The sequence below is a fragment of the Cannabis sativa genome, chromosome 7 (assembly GCF_029168945.1).
Source record: "Cannabis sativa cultivar Pink pepper isolate KNU-18-1 chromosome 7, ASM2916894v1, whole genome shotgun sequence".
Classification (NCBI taxonomy): domain Eukaryota; kingdom Viridiplantae; phylum Streptophyta; class Magnoliopsida; order Rosales; family Cannabaceae; genus Cannabis; species Cannabis sativa.
The window spans coordinates 17544216-17562479 of NC_083607.1; positions in this window are offsets into that span (position 1 = coordinate 17544216).

An 18264-nucleotide genomic window follows, 5' to 3' on the forward strand; every position below is an offset into this window, starting at 1 on the left:
CTACCGGAGCTTAGATCACTAGGTTTCAGGTTGAAAATCGAAGAAAATGGATATAGGAGGAGAAAATTTTTCGAAGGGAGAGAACGAAAGTTTTTTTCGTTTGTTCGTTCGTTCTGTTTCACTGATAACTTAATATATATATATAAATAACTTAAGTTAACGTTATAACTTATATACATATATAAATAATATTATAATAATATAATAATAATATTAATAAAAACTTTATTATTAATAGTTATCTTATTATTTTTTAGCCACTAAGAAATCTCTATTTCTAGGGTATTTGGCCAACTTCGAGTACTCTAAAATGCCTTGATATTTCTAAAATCAACTTCTCCCAATAATCTCATCAATATTTCTAACTAAAACTGTTGTGACATTTTTGGCCTCCAATCGGGTCTCCAGGGTCGCCAAACTTGAAAATATTTGTATTTCACAAATAACTCATATTATATCCTCGTATTTTAAATAAATCTCCGTAATTAACAAATTACGCTTATATATCCACTTATTGAGTCTCCAGGGTCGCCGAACTTGAAAATAATTTTATTCCACATATAGCTCATATTACATTCACACATGCTATATAAATATCCGTAATTAACAAATTACAATTATTAAATCACTTATAGCAAAAATTTAAATTTTATTCTAAAATAAAATAGTAGGATCATAGTCCCACTTATTACCTGATTTACTCATAATATAAATATAAACCCTAATTATTTACCATTAGACTTATCGGGATATTACAACCATCCCCTCCTTCCAAAAATTTCTTCCTCGAAATTTATTTAAACAATTCGGGATATTACCCCCATATTTATGACTCTAACTCTCAAATTACTACTTTTATCTTGCTGTTTTTCTATAACACATTTACTAGTGGGATTGTCTCATTTCATGGTACTTCCTTTCTCTAGCCCAAAACCTAGATAGGATTGTTAGCCCAAGATATGTTTCCAAGAGGGGAGTGAATTGGAAATTTAAGCTAATTTTGGAAATTTAAAAACCCCAAAGACAATTCATGCAAATATTCAAGTTTAATGCAATAACAAAGATAATCACAAGTATAAATAAATAATAAACTTGAAATGTAAAGACTTTAGGGATAGAAAATGCAAACTCTTGATTTTTACAAGGTTCGGTAGAACTAAGCCATCTACGTCCTTGGTCTTCAAAGCTATGGACCTAGCTTTAAGTTCCACTATCGAGCCAAGTTAATGGGCTTGACTAACCCTTACAACCGGGGAATTTTTCACCAAGGTTTTTCCCAAACCTCTCACAATAGTTTTCTTCCAAGGACTATCAACCTCACCAGATTGTTGAAGTGCCAATCTCACTATTGGATTGTTGTAGTGACAATCTCACTCTTATCGGGTTGTTTACAAAACCGGTGTCAACCTCACCTACAACCGAGTTGTTTTTCTACCGATGCTAACCTCACCTCTCAATACAATGAATATGTAATTTTGAAATACAAAGCAAACTCTCTCTAATAAGATAAAAAACAATGTAAAATCCTAGAGAGAATTGCAAGCACACTAGAGAAGATAAGAACAAGTTTGGCTCAAGTGTGTGTAGTTGGTGTGTTTATGAAAAGATGATAATTTTTTAGCTTAGAACACTTAGAGAATGATGTTCTATGATTAATAGAAGCTCAACCAACCTTAATTTTTGAGTGAAAAACAAGTTTATATAGTGTAGGAACAAAAATTAGTCGTTTAAAGCCGTTAGCACATTTTACAAAAAGAATCCTAGGAAAAAAGGACTACCTATTTTAAAACGGATTACCTATTTATGAAAAACGGACTACCTATTTTCAATAGGTAGGCCGAAAACTAGGCAGGTTAAAAACTTACATTTTTCGGCACTAAAATGTACATAACTCTTTACTCGATTATCCGTTTTCAAAAATTCCAATTTTGTTCTCTTAGTTAAACAAAATGTGATTTAGAAATTCAATGAAAAAAAATTTTGAACCATCGGGTGAGAAAACTTGTTGCACAAGTTAGTGAGTGGGCTAAAATTTGTACTTATAAACCCTAGTATACTATGCAAATCACTTTAACAAGACTAAAATAAATTTATACTATTTGATTGTTTTTAGAATTGATGTAGATGAGCTTCCTAACTTGATTTGCATGTTTTGATCCAAAGTTGACTTTTTCCTGAGAGTTGACTTTGACTTTCGAGTTGACTTTTGACTTTTAGCTTTTGAAGTCCTCTTTTGGATAGGGTCTTGAATTCTTAATCTCTTGATAAAAGCTTTTGATCTTATGAAGTATGAAGTAGTTGATATACTTGTTGAATCCACTTCTTTGATTATGTTTGACTTTACCGAGCAAATATTGATACTTTGTGAATTTGCTTGCAAAATGGTCAAGAAAATATTAGTAACAAATAATAATCAAATATTTCTTTATCATCAAAATAAGTGAGTGATTGACTTTTGGTCAACATTGTCCCCCTTTTTGATGATATCAAATATTTGATTATTTTAAAGAAAAGAAAAAGTAAATTGAAACATGTTGAGTTTAGCTCCCCCTTAATATATGCATATATTGATTTATACCGTTTTACCTTTGCCTATTTATTGTTACTTTTTCTTAACATGACAAAGCTCCCCCTCAATCATATACTCAATAAACTTGTTAATATGAGAGCATAATATGATTAATGCCAAAATAATCAATTCCAATATTTCTCCCCCTTTTGATTTCATAAAAAACGGTGGCATAGGAAGCAAGGTCAAGCTAAATATATTTCTTCCCCTTAATCATACAAGATATGACTTGTATCAATGAAGCACAATAGGCAAAGAAAAAATTTAGAATGCATAAAAAGATGAAAGTTCATATAGTCAAAACAAGTTTCAACATCTACCAAAAAAAAAAAAAATGTCAAAGACCTTGAAAGTAAGAGATATTGGTCAATAATTGCATAGTTATGATTTCAAACATTTTTTCATACCTCAAGTATGATAAAAAAAATGTGTTCATGCACTTAAATCAATTAGATAACAAGAATTGAGACTTTTTGGTAAGTTTTTCATACCTCAAGTATGAGAATTTAGGCCCATTTAGTTTTTGGGCCTATTCAATTAATAACAGTTGTTCATTTTAAGGTTAAGTTCCTCTCTTTTGGGCCTTGTGTGAGAGTTGGGGGCCAATAGAAGTGGGTACGACATACTGAACCCAGCTCCCCCTCACATGAACTACCCCAATTGTGAAGACCCATTTGCCTGATTTGGATAACTGTACTAGGTTAATTAAAATTAGTTTAACCTAATAAAATTGATTAGCAACATAATTAATTTCATTTATTTTGAATTTAAGAAAAACATGGTTTAATGAATTATATTCTAAGCTAAACTATATGTATTTTCTTGTATTTAATTAAATATAGAATTATAACCAATTAGATTCTTTCGGAAGCTTAATTTAAATTTTTCATTAAATATTCCTATTTAAGTTGAAAATTAGTTATCTCTAACTAATCAACTTAAATTTGAATATCTTTTGAATTTCAAATTTCAAAATTAAGTTGAGGAATTTTAGGAATCGGTTATTAAGATTCTTTAGATATTTTTTTAAGTTGATATTTTTTCAAATATTAACTTAAAATGGAATATTTTCAAATTAAGCGGTTACAACTTAATTTTATATTTAATTAAATCTAATTTGAAAGATATTTAAGTTGATTTTTTTAGATTCTTCTAAACAACTTAAACAAGATATTTTCAAATTTATTCCATTATTTTCGAATTTAAATAATAATTGAAATTTAATTAAAGTTGATTTTTTATTTAAACCAACTTTAATTTGTAATTTTTTAGTATTATAATACGGAATAAATGATTAAATAAAATACATATTTTAAAATAATGAGCTTTAATCAAGAGACATTCGATCTCCATTGTTGGTTTTACATAGCTTTTGTTTTAGTGAGTAATCCTCCCTAATGGAGGAACGTTCATTAGCAAGTTAGCACCGTTTAATCTCGAAAGATAAGTAGCTTTGTAAGTGTTTTATATGGTATGGATCACCCTAATGGTGGCGACTGTATTTGACTTACAAAATATGAAACAATGGTGGAAGCTCATAAGATAGAATTGCCTTCACTCTCGCCTAAACGGGACAACGCTGAATTCCAATCTTGATCGAATAAAAGGTTGCTAGAATGATTATCATTTTAGATGGATTGACAAATCTATTCAATGGATGATGCTTTGACTCTCGCCTAAACGGGACACTGTATCAGTTTGTTGAAAATCTTGGAATATAAACTATGATAGATTTAGTATTTTTATAACATATGTGATTATTTGTTATTTTCTGAAATTGTGTATGAATTTATTTGAACCAAAACCTTACTTCTGTTTTATTGATGTATTGTAGTGCCAATATGAATAACCCTCACCCCGATCCATTCCTAGTTAATATCTTAGCAAAAGAACTCTATAGTGTGAAAATGCATCCTGGTAGTTGCATAAACTCACACCTGTTGATGATGAATCTGAAGTTTCAAAAGGCAAATCTACTAGGAATTGATTTATCAAAAGAACAATGGGTACAATTCATTCTTAATAGTCTTCCTCCGGAGTATAATGGATTTGTTGTATCTTACATGATCAACAATTTTAACTCCTCCGACATGGACAAGCTCGAAGCAGAATTACGAGCTCATGAACAGAATCTGATTGCAAGGGGACCTCCTGGGTTTGCAAATCTTAATCAGAGGAAAAGGATTAAGCATGAAGGCTCTAACAAAGCTGCTTCTTCAAGTACAATTATCAGACATAATCTTCTATGTTTGAATTGTAATGAAAAGAGACATCAAGAAGAACGATGTCCCCGACTTCTAAACAATTCAAACGAAGGTAATGCTTTTGTCTTTGAATCATGTGTTTTAGAGAACGACAAATCCACTTGGATTGTTGATTCTGGGTCTACTAACCATGTATGTTCTTCATTGCAGCTGCTTGAAACTTGGGAAAATCTGCTTCTAGAAGAGTTTAAGCTTAAAGTTGGGAATGACGAGTTAGTGTCGGTCAAAGCTAGAGGAAAAGCCCGTATCAAGTTTCAACAAAGATTTTTAATTTTAGAAAATGTTTTATTTATTCCAAACTTTAGTAGAAACTTGATTAGTGTCTCATGTTTGCAAACACAATCTTATACATTGAATTTTTCGAGTTCTTATTGTTCAATTTCTCGTAATGGATTACATATATGTGTTGCTCCCATGGAACAAGGGCTTTATGTTTTAAGACCAAATACACAAATCTCACTAAGTAGTGAACTTTTCAATGTAGCTAAACCTAGAAACCTTAAAAGAAAAGAGATTGATAATGATGATCAAACTTATCTATGGCATTTACGTTTAGGTCATATAGGCTTTGATAGACTCAAAAGGCTAACCAAAGACGGTCCATTGAAAAATATCGTCTTAGGTGAATTGTCAGTATGCGTCCTGCCTAGAAGGAAAAATGACCAAACGTTCTTTCTCTGCAAAGGGAGAGCGTGCCAAACAACCCCTAGGGTTAGTGCATTTAGAGGTTTGCGGACCCCTGAATGTCAAAGCCCGAGGTGGTTATGAGTACTTTGTCACTTTCATTGACGATTACTCTAGATATAGTTTTCTTTACCTAATGCAAAAGAAATCTGAAACATTTGAAAAATTTCAAGAATTTCATGCTTTGGCTCAAAACCAATTAGGTAAAACATTAAAGATCTTGCGAACTGATAGGGGTGGAGAATATATGGATATGCAGTTTAAAGATTATTTAATTGAACTAGGAATTGAATCCCAATACACTGCCCCAGGCACTCCACAGCAAAATGGAGTTGCAGAAAGAAGAAATCGCACTCTTTTAGAAATGGTTAGGTCTATGCTGAGCTATTCAACTCTGTCTACGTCCTTCTGGGGATATGCTATACAGATGGCAAATGACATTTTAAATGTTGTTCCATCTAAAGCAGTCCCTAAGATACCCGTCGAACTATGGAATGGTCATACACCTAGTTTACACCACTATAGAATTTGGGGGTGCCCTGCTCATGTCTTGAGAAAGAAAGAAGACAAACTTGAATCACGAACTGAAGTTTGCATGTTTGTCGGAAATTCTAAAGAGACTAGGGGGGGACTGTTTTATAGTCACAAGGATAACAAAGTGTTTGTTTCTACAAATGCTACTTTTCTTGAAGAAAACTATATTAAAGACAACAAACCGAAAAGTAAAATTATATTAGAGGAAATGCTTTCAGATATAATTCCTTCCAATGTTCCGTTCTCTTCTACTCAAGAAAAGGATAATCCCACTCCCTCAGTCGAACCTGCTGAGAAAACTACTACCAAAGTTCCTGTTTAGAAGATCACCGCTCCTCGTCGTAGTGGGAGGGTTTTCACAAAACCAACTCGTTATGGCTTGGATGGTGAAATCAATATGGTCGTTGGTGACGGTATTGATGACGACCCATTAACCTATAAACAGGCAATGGCTAGTCCGCAACGGAAACGATGGTCAGCCGGCATGGATTCAGAAATGGATTCCATGAAAAAGAACAAAGTCTGGGAATATGTAGACGCACCTAATGACTATCATCCAATCAGATGTAAGTGGGTTTACAAGAAGAAAAGAGGCACTGGAGGCGAAGTAGAAACTTTTAAAGCTAGACTTGTAGCCAAGGGTTATACCCAAAGAGAAGGTGTGGACTATGAGGAAACTTTTAGTCTTGTCGCCATGCTCAAATCCATCCGAATTCTTCTCTCCATAGCTGCTGCTTTCGATTATGAAATCTGGCAAATGGATGTCAAGACTGCCTTCCTTAATGGGGTACTTGAAGAAACCATCTATATGGAGCAACCAGAAGGCTATGTTCTTCCAGGGCAGGAAAAGAAAGTTTGAAAATTAAATAAGTCTATCTATGGACTTAAGCAAGCTTCTCGCTCATGGAACAAAAGGTTTGATGAAATCATCAAGACCTACGGCTTTCTTCAGAATGAAGATGAACCTTGTGTTTACCAATTCAAGGAAGACCAAGTAGTAGTATTCCTGGTCCTTTATGTTGACGACATTTTGATTATTGGAAACTATATCAAGAAAATGACTAACATCAAGGAATGGCTTAACACTCAATTCGATATGAAAGATTTGGGTGAGGTAGCCTATGTTTGGTATTCAGATTATCAGAAACTGGAAGAACAGATCTCTTGCTCTCTCTCAAACAACCTATATTGACAAAGTTTTATAGAGATTCTCCATGAACAACACCAATGGGGCGAACATGCCTTCTAGATATGATATTCGTCTATCTAAGGAACAGTCTCCTACTGATCGTCAAGAGATAGAGGACATGGCAAAAATTCCTTATGCTTCTGCAGTTGGAAGTCTAATGTATGCAATGTTATGCACTAGACCTGACATCTGCTATTCAGTTGGAATCGTGAGTAGGTATCAGTCAAATCCAGGACAGGAACATTGGAATGCAGTTAAGTATATTCTGAAATACTTAAAGAGTACAAGAAATCTTGTATTAGTCTACAATGGTGGTGCTTTAAATCCCATAGGCTATACTGATTCAGATTTCCAAGCATGTCTTGAAGACAGGAAATCTACATCTGGGATGGTGTTTACTCTTGGGGGTGGAGCAGTGGTTTAAAGAAGTGCTAGACAAACCGCGATATCAGACTCGACGATGGAAGCAGAATACATAGCTGCAGCAGAAGCTGCTAAAGAGCTTGTCTGGCTAAGAAAGTTCTTAACTAGTATCGGTGTCGTGCCTGGAATGGAAAAGCCTCTGGTCCTACTTTGTGATAATAATGGAGCAATAGCAAATAGTAAGGAACCTCGAAGCCACAAGAGAAGCAAACACCTAGAAAGGAAGTATCACATCACCAGAGAATATGTGGCAAGAGGGCATGTACTGGTTGAGAAAGTGGACACAAAAGATAACTTAGCAGATCTATTCACCAAAGTCTTGGCAGTAACTGCATTTGAAAAGCACCGTTAGAATTTAGGATTAATTGATATGTACTGATTAGTTTTATATTAGTGCAAGTGGGAGTTTGTTAGGTTTTATGCCCTAAATAAAACTCTATTTCAATGTAATCTATTTTATTTAACATCAATAAAGAAACAGAAGTATTTTTCATTCATTTGTGTATGTTTTGGATCATGTTATCAATTGCTTGTCTATTTGATTTATAGATTCATTTCAAACCCTTTTCACATACTTGATCTTGTTTATTGTGTTGTCAACACAGTGGAAAGTAAACATGACTATGTGAATAAAGATTCCTAGATTTATCAGACACAGGGTTTTACTGATATGATAATCTACAACAGAGTTTACTTGCATTTGGAGAAGTGCTATGTTCTTTCAAGAGCATTGGTTAAAGTAAAGCTCAGGTTGGGTGCATGGAGTATGCATCGGAAGGGACCGATATTGAACTTTGACATAGATTTATTAAACTTACCGTAATATCTATTCAAGTCAATATCGCCTAGTTGATCCTAGATCAAATGATCTAAATCCTGATATGATTAGGTTCAATCTCAAGAGTGTTATTCGTGTTCTTTGATTTGTTAGTTAAGCCTACTTTTGGGTCAGGGTGATACGTACATTTTGGGAACACGGTAGTGCAATTGAGTGGGAGCGCTAACATAAATATGGAATCTATAGCTTCTATCTGGCGAATAGTAAGTAAAGGATGATTTCCTTCGAGCTTGACCAAACGAAAATAGATGGTGGAGTACTCATTTCACATAGCTGAAATATCATTTATACGGGGTTAAGTGTTTTAAGGATAAAATACATTGTAGGGTGTTATGGTAATCTAATCCTTTTACAGTGTAGATCATTCATATAGAGGATCATTGATCAAATTAGGATTATAACAATGGATAACTAATGACGTGTCTATATGGTGGAACATATAGAGCGTTCTATATATTAAGAGTGCAATTCTAAGTTCTATGTGTGGATTCAACGAAGAATTAAATAAGTCAGTGAATTTAGGTTATAAATTCTTGATCTGCTTATTGGAAGCTCGGTTATATAGACCCATGGTCCCCCCACTAGTTGAGACAATATTACTTGTAAGACTCATTTAATTGGTTTTGATTAATCAATTATAATTCTCAAATTAGACTATGTCTATTTGTGAATTTTTCACTAAGTAAGAGCGAAATTATAAAGAAAGAGTTTTTAGGGCATATTTGTTAATTAAGATACTTTGTATGGTTCAATTAATAAATATGATAAATTACAATATTATTTAATAATTATTTATAGTTATTAAATAGTTAGAATTGGCATTTAAATGGTTGAATTTGAAAATTGATATTTTTGAGAAAGTAAGATGCAGAATTGATAAAACTGCAAAATTTGCAAAAGTGAGGCCCAAATCCATAAAGCCATGGCCGACCACTTTTATAGGAAATATCATTTGATATTTTCATTATTTTAATGCCAAATAATTCAAGCCTAACCATATGTGGTATGCTATAAATAGATAGTGAAGGCTTCAGAAAATATACACTTTTCACATCTTGTTTCCTTCAGAGAAAAACCTGAGCCTTCTCTCTCTAAACCTAGCCGTCACCTTCACCCTCTTCTTCTTCCTTGAATAATTTCGAACCTCTTAGTGATAGAGTAGTGCCCACACACAGCAAGTGATACCTCAATCATAGTGAGGAAGATCGTGAAGAAAGACATTCAACAATAAGGAGATTCAACACTAAAGAAAGGAGAGAAAGAGATGCAGGTTCAGATCTTGATAATACTCTGCGACAAAAAGGATACAAGGGTTAGAGATCTGAACGGAAGAAGAAATTTTATTCCGCTGCACCCAATGTAAGGTTTCTCATACTTTATATGTGTTTAATTTTATAATCGTTTTAGAAGTTCATATTTAGGGTGTTAATCAACATACTTGTGAGTAGATCTAAGATCCTGGTAAAATAATTTCCAACAACTCAACCATAGAGTTCCTTCATGGTGGGCTACCAAAACACAAGATGCTTCTTGCTAACATAGGTAGTCCCACGCCTACATAATCTCCAAAATTACTACACAATTGTTACCTTCAATTCACCTAAGATTCCAGCCAATACTCATAAATTTTCCCACCTTTGCTTATGTTAGATCGATCCTAAGCAAAATATTTTGTTATTTGAATCAATTAGACCTATGCCTCCACTAACTACTTACGGCCTATATTCCACTTGGGAATACCAGCAAATTTAACTCATATTGTCATTTTTCTAATCTGTCCACCCTGTCAGATGAACAACCACTAAATAACATACGGACACAATCCATTTAGATCTTTAGATGTCCCCCCATTGAGAGTACAATATTTCATACCAATATAAATCGAAATAGCAATTATAATATTGCCCATAATGTAAAGCCCGCTTATTTTAATTTGGAAATTAGCAGTTAATCTTGATTAAGTATGAAATTATTTATAGCTATTTAAATAATTTATTATACTGTTATTTATTGAATTCAGAAATGCATTGCTATGTCATTCAGTAGTTTTCATATTTTGCATTTCCGGTGCCCGGTATTTTGGAACTCGGTGTTTGGCTCAGTAGAAATCACAACTTAGTATGTTAGTTGTTTGGGACGGTTTATTAGACATTGGGAATGTCGGGAATGGCCGGGAATTTAGAATTTCCCAAAGATACCCCTTTAGTGTGATTTATGTGGTTTTAGTGTGGAGGGGCAAAATGGTCTTTTTGCCCCATTAGTATTTTGCCTTCTAGTGAGTTTATTAATTGAAATTAAATGTTTAATTATTTATTAATTGGCTGAAATGAATGTTATATGTGTATTTGATTTCATTTCTTCATTTTACAAAAAAATCTCAAAGTTAGAAAAAATAGAAAACTCTCTCTTTTCGGCTGGGTGCTTGGGGTTCAAGGGCTGGGATTTTCTTTGATTTTCAAGCTAGGTTCAACCTAATTTGGGAGCTCTTGATTGTGGTAAGTGATTTCTAACTTCTCTTTGTGTTTTCTTGTGTTTTAAGAAAGTATGATGATGATGCATGCATGATTTTTGGGTGTTATTGCTGCTGTGTTTTATGGTTATTTTCAGAGGTTAAAGCATGTTTGTTAGATGTTATTTGAGTTGTTTTTGAAGCATGATTATTAGGTTGAGCAAGCTATAGTTTTTCTATGAAAAATATGTGATTTTTGAAAGAAATTGTATAATCTGTTGCTGTGATGTTGCTTGATGTTTTTAGTTGTTTTCAGAGGTTTAGATATGCTAGTTTAAGAGGATTTAAGTTGGGTTGAATGCATGTTAGGTGGTTTTGCTCAAGTTTGAGTTTAGAACTCAAAGCTTGAGCTCCAATGGCATTTTTCGTATCTGTGATTTCTGGGTTGTTTTAATGCTTTGGAAATGTTCTAGGGGAGGTATAGAACAGGTCTGGAAGGTTTCATGTGATTTGGGGTTGATTTGTGCAAGTTATGAAAATTTGGGTTTGCTGCCTGCGAGGAACCGGAATTCCGGTTGTGCATCCGGAATTTCGGATGAGGGTTCTGAATTTTCCAGAACTGGAATTTCGGTTGGGCAACCGGTCTACCGGTTGGGGAAAATTCAGGGACCCTAGTTTTCCTCGTTTTTATGTTTTAGGGGGTATTGCCATGCTTTTTATCGATAGGGAAACTTTTAGTTCCTAGTTTAAGTCCCCGGGAAGTGATTTAGCGTGTCACTTATAGTGTTGTGATTTTTATGGTTTAGGAGCCTGTAATACGCCGCTCAGCTAAAGTTCCAGTCAGGTTGACCGGCACACCTGAATTACGAATCCAGGTAAGATTAGTATAACAGTATGCATATGTAGATTACATGTTTAGCGAGCATGTAGGAAGCCTGTTAGATTACATTAGTTATGTATGTTGACTTCGAACCATCCAACCCTGTCACGTCGGTACAGGCTGGAGTATGACCAGCAGCCGAAGTATGATCGGTTCGACCGATCAGGCTGACACTTGGTTGGTGGTTCCGTACTATTGACGTATCCCGTCGGTACAGGCTGGAGTATGACCAGTAGCCGGAGTATGACCGGTTCGACCGATCAGGAGGATATAGTAACACGTCGGTACAGGCTAGAGTATGACCAGCAGCCGGAGTATGACCGGTTCGACCGATCAGGTTGTTACGTGTCAATAATACCGTCCCTATGAACGTTCAAAACTCAGTACCATGTTGGACATGGCAGTAGTGGCTCAGCACCGTGTTGGACACGGCAGTAGCGGGACTCAGTATCGTGTTGGACACGGCAATTAGGGTTATGATCAGGGGTATGGGCGTCTGATCATAACCGGGATTATGTATGAGTATTATTATGCTTTTCTTACTGAGTCTGTCGACTCACAGTTCTACGTTTACGTGTAGGTAAAGGCAAGGCTAAAGCTGATGGACCGTGAGCGAGCTTGTGAAGATTGTACATGTCGGGGCGGTTAGGCCTGGAGCGTACGATCATCGGGACAGCGAGGCTGATTTTGTAACTAGTCGCTAGGCGACATTATTTTGTATGAATAGTTAAAACTTTTTGTAAATGATTTTGTAATCGGGATCCCGAGTCTTTTGTAATATTATTTTATAAGTTTAATTAAAAAGCAAAAATTTTAATTAATCGCATTTTCCATAAACCTCGTTGATTAGCAACGAGCTGCACAGCATGTTTAAAAATCACGTAATACGCCTATGTTAGTTAGGATGTTACAATTTGGTATCAGAGCCGCCAGGTTGTCTTCCGAAGATCGTCACGACATGTACAATCATCATCAGCAGTTACCTCGTTTCACGGTTCAGTAAGCCTTTATTGCTTTAGTAGTTTATTTTATTCAGTTATGAAAAAGAAAAGCCTGTTAGGAAGCATGTTAGTAGCCTGATAGTAGAATAGGCGCATGTTTCGTTTTTAATTTCCAAATTAAGCGGCATTAGTAAGCTCTCCTTGAATACGACCTGATATGCCAACTCTTGGTTTCGCAGGCGGTTCTAATCAGATGGACGCCAGGCGGACTACCAGGAGTCAGGGCAACTTAGTGGGGTCGAACCAAGGACAGGGAGCTCAGTTTCCCCCACCTGTTAGGGGCCGAGGTAGAGGTCCCCGAGGCAGGGCCCGTGGTCGGGGTGATGAGAACCTGCCACAGGCTGCCCAGGCTCCCCCAGCCGATCAGGGAGCCCAGAATTGGGAGTTACGGTTTGCGGAAATGCAAGCCCGGATTGAAGAGCAAGACCTCGAGATTCAGAGGTTGAGATAGCAGGGTGCTCCTGCGGTTCCAGTGCCCATAGTTCCAGTGGCACCTGCCCCTGCTGCCCAGGCCGAGATAGTGGTGGCGGCCAATAGATTGGAACCTCTGTACGAGCGGTTCCGGAAGCAACCACCTCCGGTTTTCCTGGGAGGTCTGGACGTAATGAAAGCCGAGCAGTGGCTGACGGTGATTACCAAGATTCTGAACTTCATGGGTGTCACCGGTAACGACAGAGTGGTGTGTGCCACTTTCCAGTTCCAGGAGGACGCTCTGGTCTGGTGGGACATGGTGTCTCAGATCCATGACGTCACCACCATGACCTGGGAAAGGTTCCAGGAACTCTTCAACGCGAAGTACTACAATGAGGCGGTCAGAAGCGCCAAGAGGAAAGAGTTCGCTCACCTGACCCAGCGTGAGAATATGAGCGTCACTGAGTATACTACTCAGTTTGATCGGTTGGCGAGGTTAGCCTCGGGAATTGTGCCGACCGACTTCAGCAAGAAGGAGAAGTATCTAGACGGGTTGAATGCCAAGATCAAACATGATTTGATGATCACCACGGACGACAGCACCACCTATGCTCAGATGGTGGAGAAGGCACTGCGAGCTGAGGGCGCAGTTGGGTGTATGTCGGAGTCAGCTAGTACTCCGGTGAGTGGCGGGGCTCCTACCCCTCCTGCATCAAGCTTTAGCAGGGAGAGTAGCGGTTCGGCCATTGACCAAAGGAAGAGAGCACCCACTGCTTCCGGTGGCTCGAGTCAGAACAAGAGGTTCCGGGGGAACCAGAACAGAGGGAGTCGTCCTGGTGGTACCGAGACCCGATTCTCCTATCCCGAGTGCCCTAGCTGCAAAAGGCACCATCGGGGAGAGTGCAAAGGTCAGGGATGCTTTCACTGTGGCATGCCCGGACACTTCAAGAGGGATTGTCCCCAGCTCCGATCAGAGGCACCGAGAGCTCCAGCGATACCCACTCCAGCCAGGGTGTTCGCTATCACTCAGGCTGATGCAGATGCCAGCCCATCAGTTGTCACAGGTCAGCTTTCTATTAATAACTCGCTATATTCAGTGCTGTTTGATTCTGGGGCTACACATTCTTATGTGGCGGCCAGAGTCTTTAGTGAATTGGATAGACCGTACGATAGATATGAATCAGGATTTGGAACCTTATTACCTGGCAGAGAATTGGTTATCTCCAATAGGTGGATTAGGTCTATGCCGATCAGGATAGATGGTAGAGAGTTAAGTGCTGATCTGATAGAGATGAGTTTAGTCGAATTCGATATTATTTTAGGAATGGATTTCCTATCTAAATATTCGGCGAGTATAGATTGTAAAAGGAAGATGGTGATCTTCCAACCGGAAAGTGAAGAACCATTTGTGTTTGTTGGTTCAGTTCAGGGATCCCGGATCCCGGTGATTTCGGCCATGTCAGCTAGAGATTTATTGCATGGCGGTTGTTTAGGGTTTCTGGCCGTGGTGGTGGACACCACTCGGCCAGATACCATTCGGCCAGAGGACATCAAGGTGGTTCGGGAATTTTTGGATGTTTTTCCCGAAGAACTTCCAGGGTTACCACCTCAGCGGGAGATTGACTTCGTGATAGACTTGGCACCAGGTGTGGAGACGGTTTCCAAAGCCCCGTATAGAATGGCTCCAGCTGAACTTAAGGAATTAAAGATTCAGCTCCAAGGGTTTCTTGACATTGGGTTCATTCGGCCCAGTGTGTCACCCTGGGGAGCCCCGGTTTTATTCGTCAAGAAGAAAGATGGATCTATGAGGATGTGCATCGACTACAGGGAATTGAACAAGCTGACGGTGAAGAATAAGTATCCATTACCTAGGATCGATGATTTGTTCGATCAGCTTCAGGGGAAGACGGTCTTTTCTAAGATTGATCTCCGTTCGGGTTATCATCAGTTGAGAATCCGAGAGGAGGACATTCCGAAGACGGCTTTCCGCACTAGGTATGGACATTACGAATTTCTGGTTATGTCATTCGGACTAACCAATGCTCCTGCAGCATTCATGGACTTGATGAATAGAGTATTCAAGGATTTCCTCGATATCTGTGTGATTGTGTTTATCGACGACATCCTCGTGTACTCTCAATCAGAAGAGGAGCATGAGTTACATCTTCAGATGGTACTGCAACGGCTTCGAGAACATAAGTTTTATGCCAAGTTCAAGAAATGTGAGTTCTGGCTATCTCAGGTGTCTTTCCTAGGGCACATTGTGAGCAAAGAGGGGATCAAGGTGGATCCCGGGAAGATCGAATCCGTCAGGGATTGGCCGAGACCGAAGACAGTGACAGAGATCAGAAGCTTCTTAGGTTTAGCTGGGTACTACCATAGGTTCGTCGAAGGGTTCTCTAAAATTTCAATGCCCCTAACCGAGCTTACAAAGAAGAATCAGCGATTTATTTGGTCAGACAAGTGCGAAGCTAGTTTCCAGGAGCTAAAGCAGAGGTTGATTACCGCTCCAGTGCTAGCTTTGCCTTCGGACAAGGAGAAGTTCGTAGTTTATTGTGACGCATCCAAACAGGGTTTGGGGTGTGTATTGATGCAAGCCGATCGGGTCATCGCTTATGCCTCCCGTCAGTTAAAGGATTATGAACAGCGATACCCGACTCATGACCTAGAGTTGGCCGCGGTGGTTTTCGCATTGAAGATTTGGCGGCATTACCTTTACGGGGAAAAGTGTGAGATCTATACCGACCATAAAAGTCTCAAGTATTTCTTTACTCAGAAGGATTTGAATATGAGACAAAGGCGTTGGTTGGAGTTAGTGAAAGATTACGACTGTGAAATCCTCTATCACCCCGGAAAAGCCAATGTAGTGGCCGATGCCCTGAGCAGAAAGGGTCTCGGGCAAGTAGCTAATATGGTTCGGATCTCACCTCAGCTAGCAAAGGATATGGTTAGATCCAGCATTGAGTTTGTGGTAGGTCAGCTTCACAACTTAACGCTACAATTTGACTTGTTGGAAAGAATAAAAGTCGCTCAGATGACAGATCCTGATTTAGTAAAGATCAGAGATGAGGTATTGGCTGGTCAGGCCAAGGATTTTTCAGTGTCAGACAGTGGGATGCTTTTGTATAAAGCCAGGGTTTGTGTTCCGAATAGTGTGGAACTTAGGAATGAGATCTTTGAGGAGGCTCATTCTACCCCGTATTCTCTGCATCCCGGCACCACTAAGATGTACCAAGATTTGAAACCGTACTTCTGGTGGAGCGGTATGAAGAAGAATTTGGTAGAATTCGTATCGAGATGCCTCACTTGTCAGCAGATTAAGGCTGAACATCAGAGACCAGCAGGGTTGTTGCACCCTCTAACCCTACCAGAATGGAAATGGGAAGATATCACGATGGATTTTGTGGTCGGGTTACCTAGCACCACGGGTTTGTATGATTCCATCTGGGTAGTGGTGGATCAATTTACGAAATCTGCTCATTTTCTGCCGGTTAGAACAACATTTACAGTGGATCAGTTGGTAGAGTTGTATGTCAGAGAGATAGTGAGACTTCACGGGGTACCGAAGTCTATAGTTTCGGACAGGGATCCGAAGTTCACCTCCAAATTTTGGCAAAGTTTGCAACGAGCAATGGGTACAAAGCTGAAATTCAGTACAGCATTCCATCCTCAGACAGATGGTCAGTCCGAAAGGACAATTCAGATATTGGAGGACATGTTGAGAGCCTGTGTTATGGACTTTGAAGGCTCATGGAATAAGTATCTACCGTTGATAGAATTTTCTTACAACAACAGTTACCAGAGTACGATAGGGATGGCTCCCTATGAACTGTTATACGGTAGGAAATGTAGATCTCCCATCCACTGGGATGAGACAGGGGAGAGAAAATACTTAGGTCTAGAGTCAGTGCAACGGACCAATGAGGCGATAGAGAAGATAAAAGCTAGAATGCTTGCCTCTCAGAGTAGACAGAAGAGTTACGCAGATCCGAAACGCAGAGATGTTGAGTTCCAAGTAGGGGATCATGTGTTTTTACGGGTATCTCCGATGAAGGGGATTAAACGTTTCGGGAAAAGAGGCAAGTTATGCCCTAGATTTACAGGACCTTTCGAGATTCTCGAGAAGATAGGTCAAGTGGCATATCGGTTAGCATTGCCTCAAACCTTATCAGCAGTTCACAACGTATTCCATGTCTCGATGTTGAGAAAATACGTTTCAGATCCCTCTCATATACTCAGTTATGAGAGCCTTGAGCTACAGCCAGACATGACTTATGAGGAACAGCCAGTGCAGATCCTGGATAGAAAGGATAAAGTCCTTCGGAATAAGACCATAACATTGGTCAAGGTTCTCTGGAGAAATAGCAAGGTGGAGGAAGCCACCTGGGAGCTAGAGTCAGATATGAGATCTCAATATCCAGAGTTATTCAGGTTAGATTTCGGGGACGAAATCCTTTTAAGGGGGGGATAGTTGTAAAGCCCGCTTAGTTTAATTTGGAAATTAGCAGTTAATCTTGATTAAGTATGAAATTATTTATAGCTATTTAAATGGTTTATTATACTGTTATTTATTGAATTCAGAAATGCATTGCTATGTCATTCAGTAGTTTTCATATTTTGCATTTCCGGTGCCCGGTATTTTGGAACTCGGTGTTTGGCTCAGTAGAAATCACAACTTAGTATGTTAGTTGTTTGGGACGGTTTATTAGACATTGGGAATGTCGGGAATGGCCGGGAATTTAGAATTTCTCAAAGATACCCCTTTAGTGTGATTTATGTGGTTTTAGTGTGGAGGGGCAAAATGGTCTTTTTGCCCCATTAGTATTTTGTCTTCTAGTGAGTTTATTAATTGAAATTAAATGTTTAATTATTTATTAATTGGCTGAAATGAATGTTATATGTGTATTTGATTTCATTTCTTCATTTTACAAAAAAATCTCAAAGTTAGAAAAAATAGAAAACTCTCTCTTTTCGGCTGGGTGCTTGGGGTTCAAGGGCTGGGATTTTCTTTGATTTTCAAGC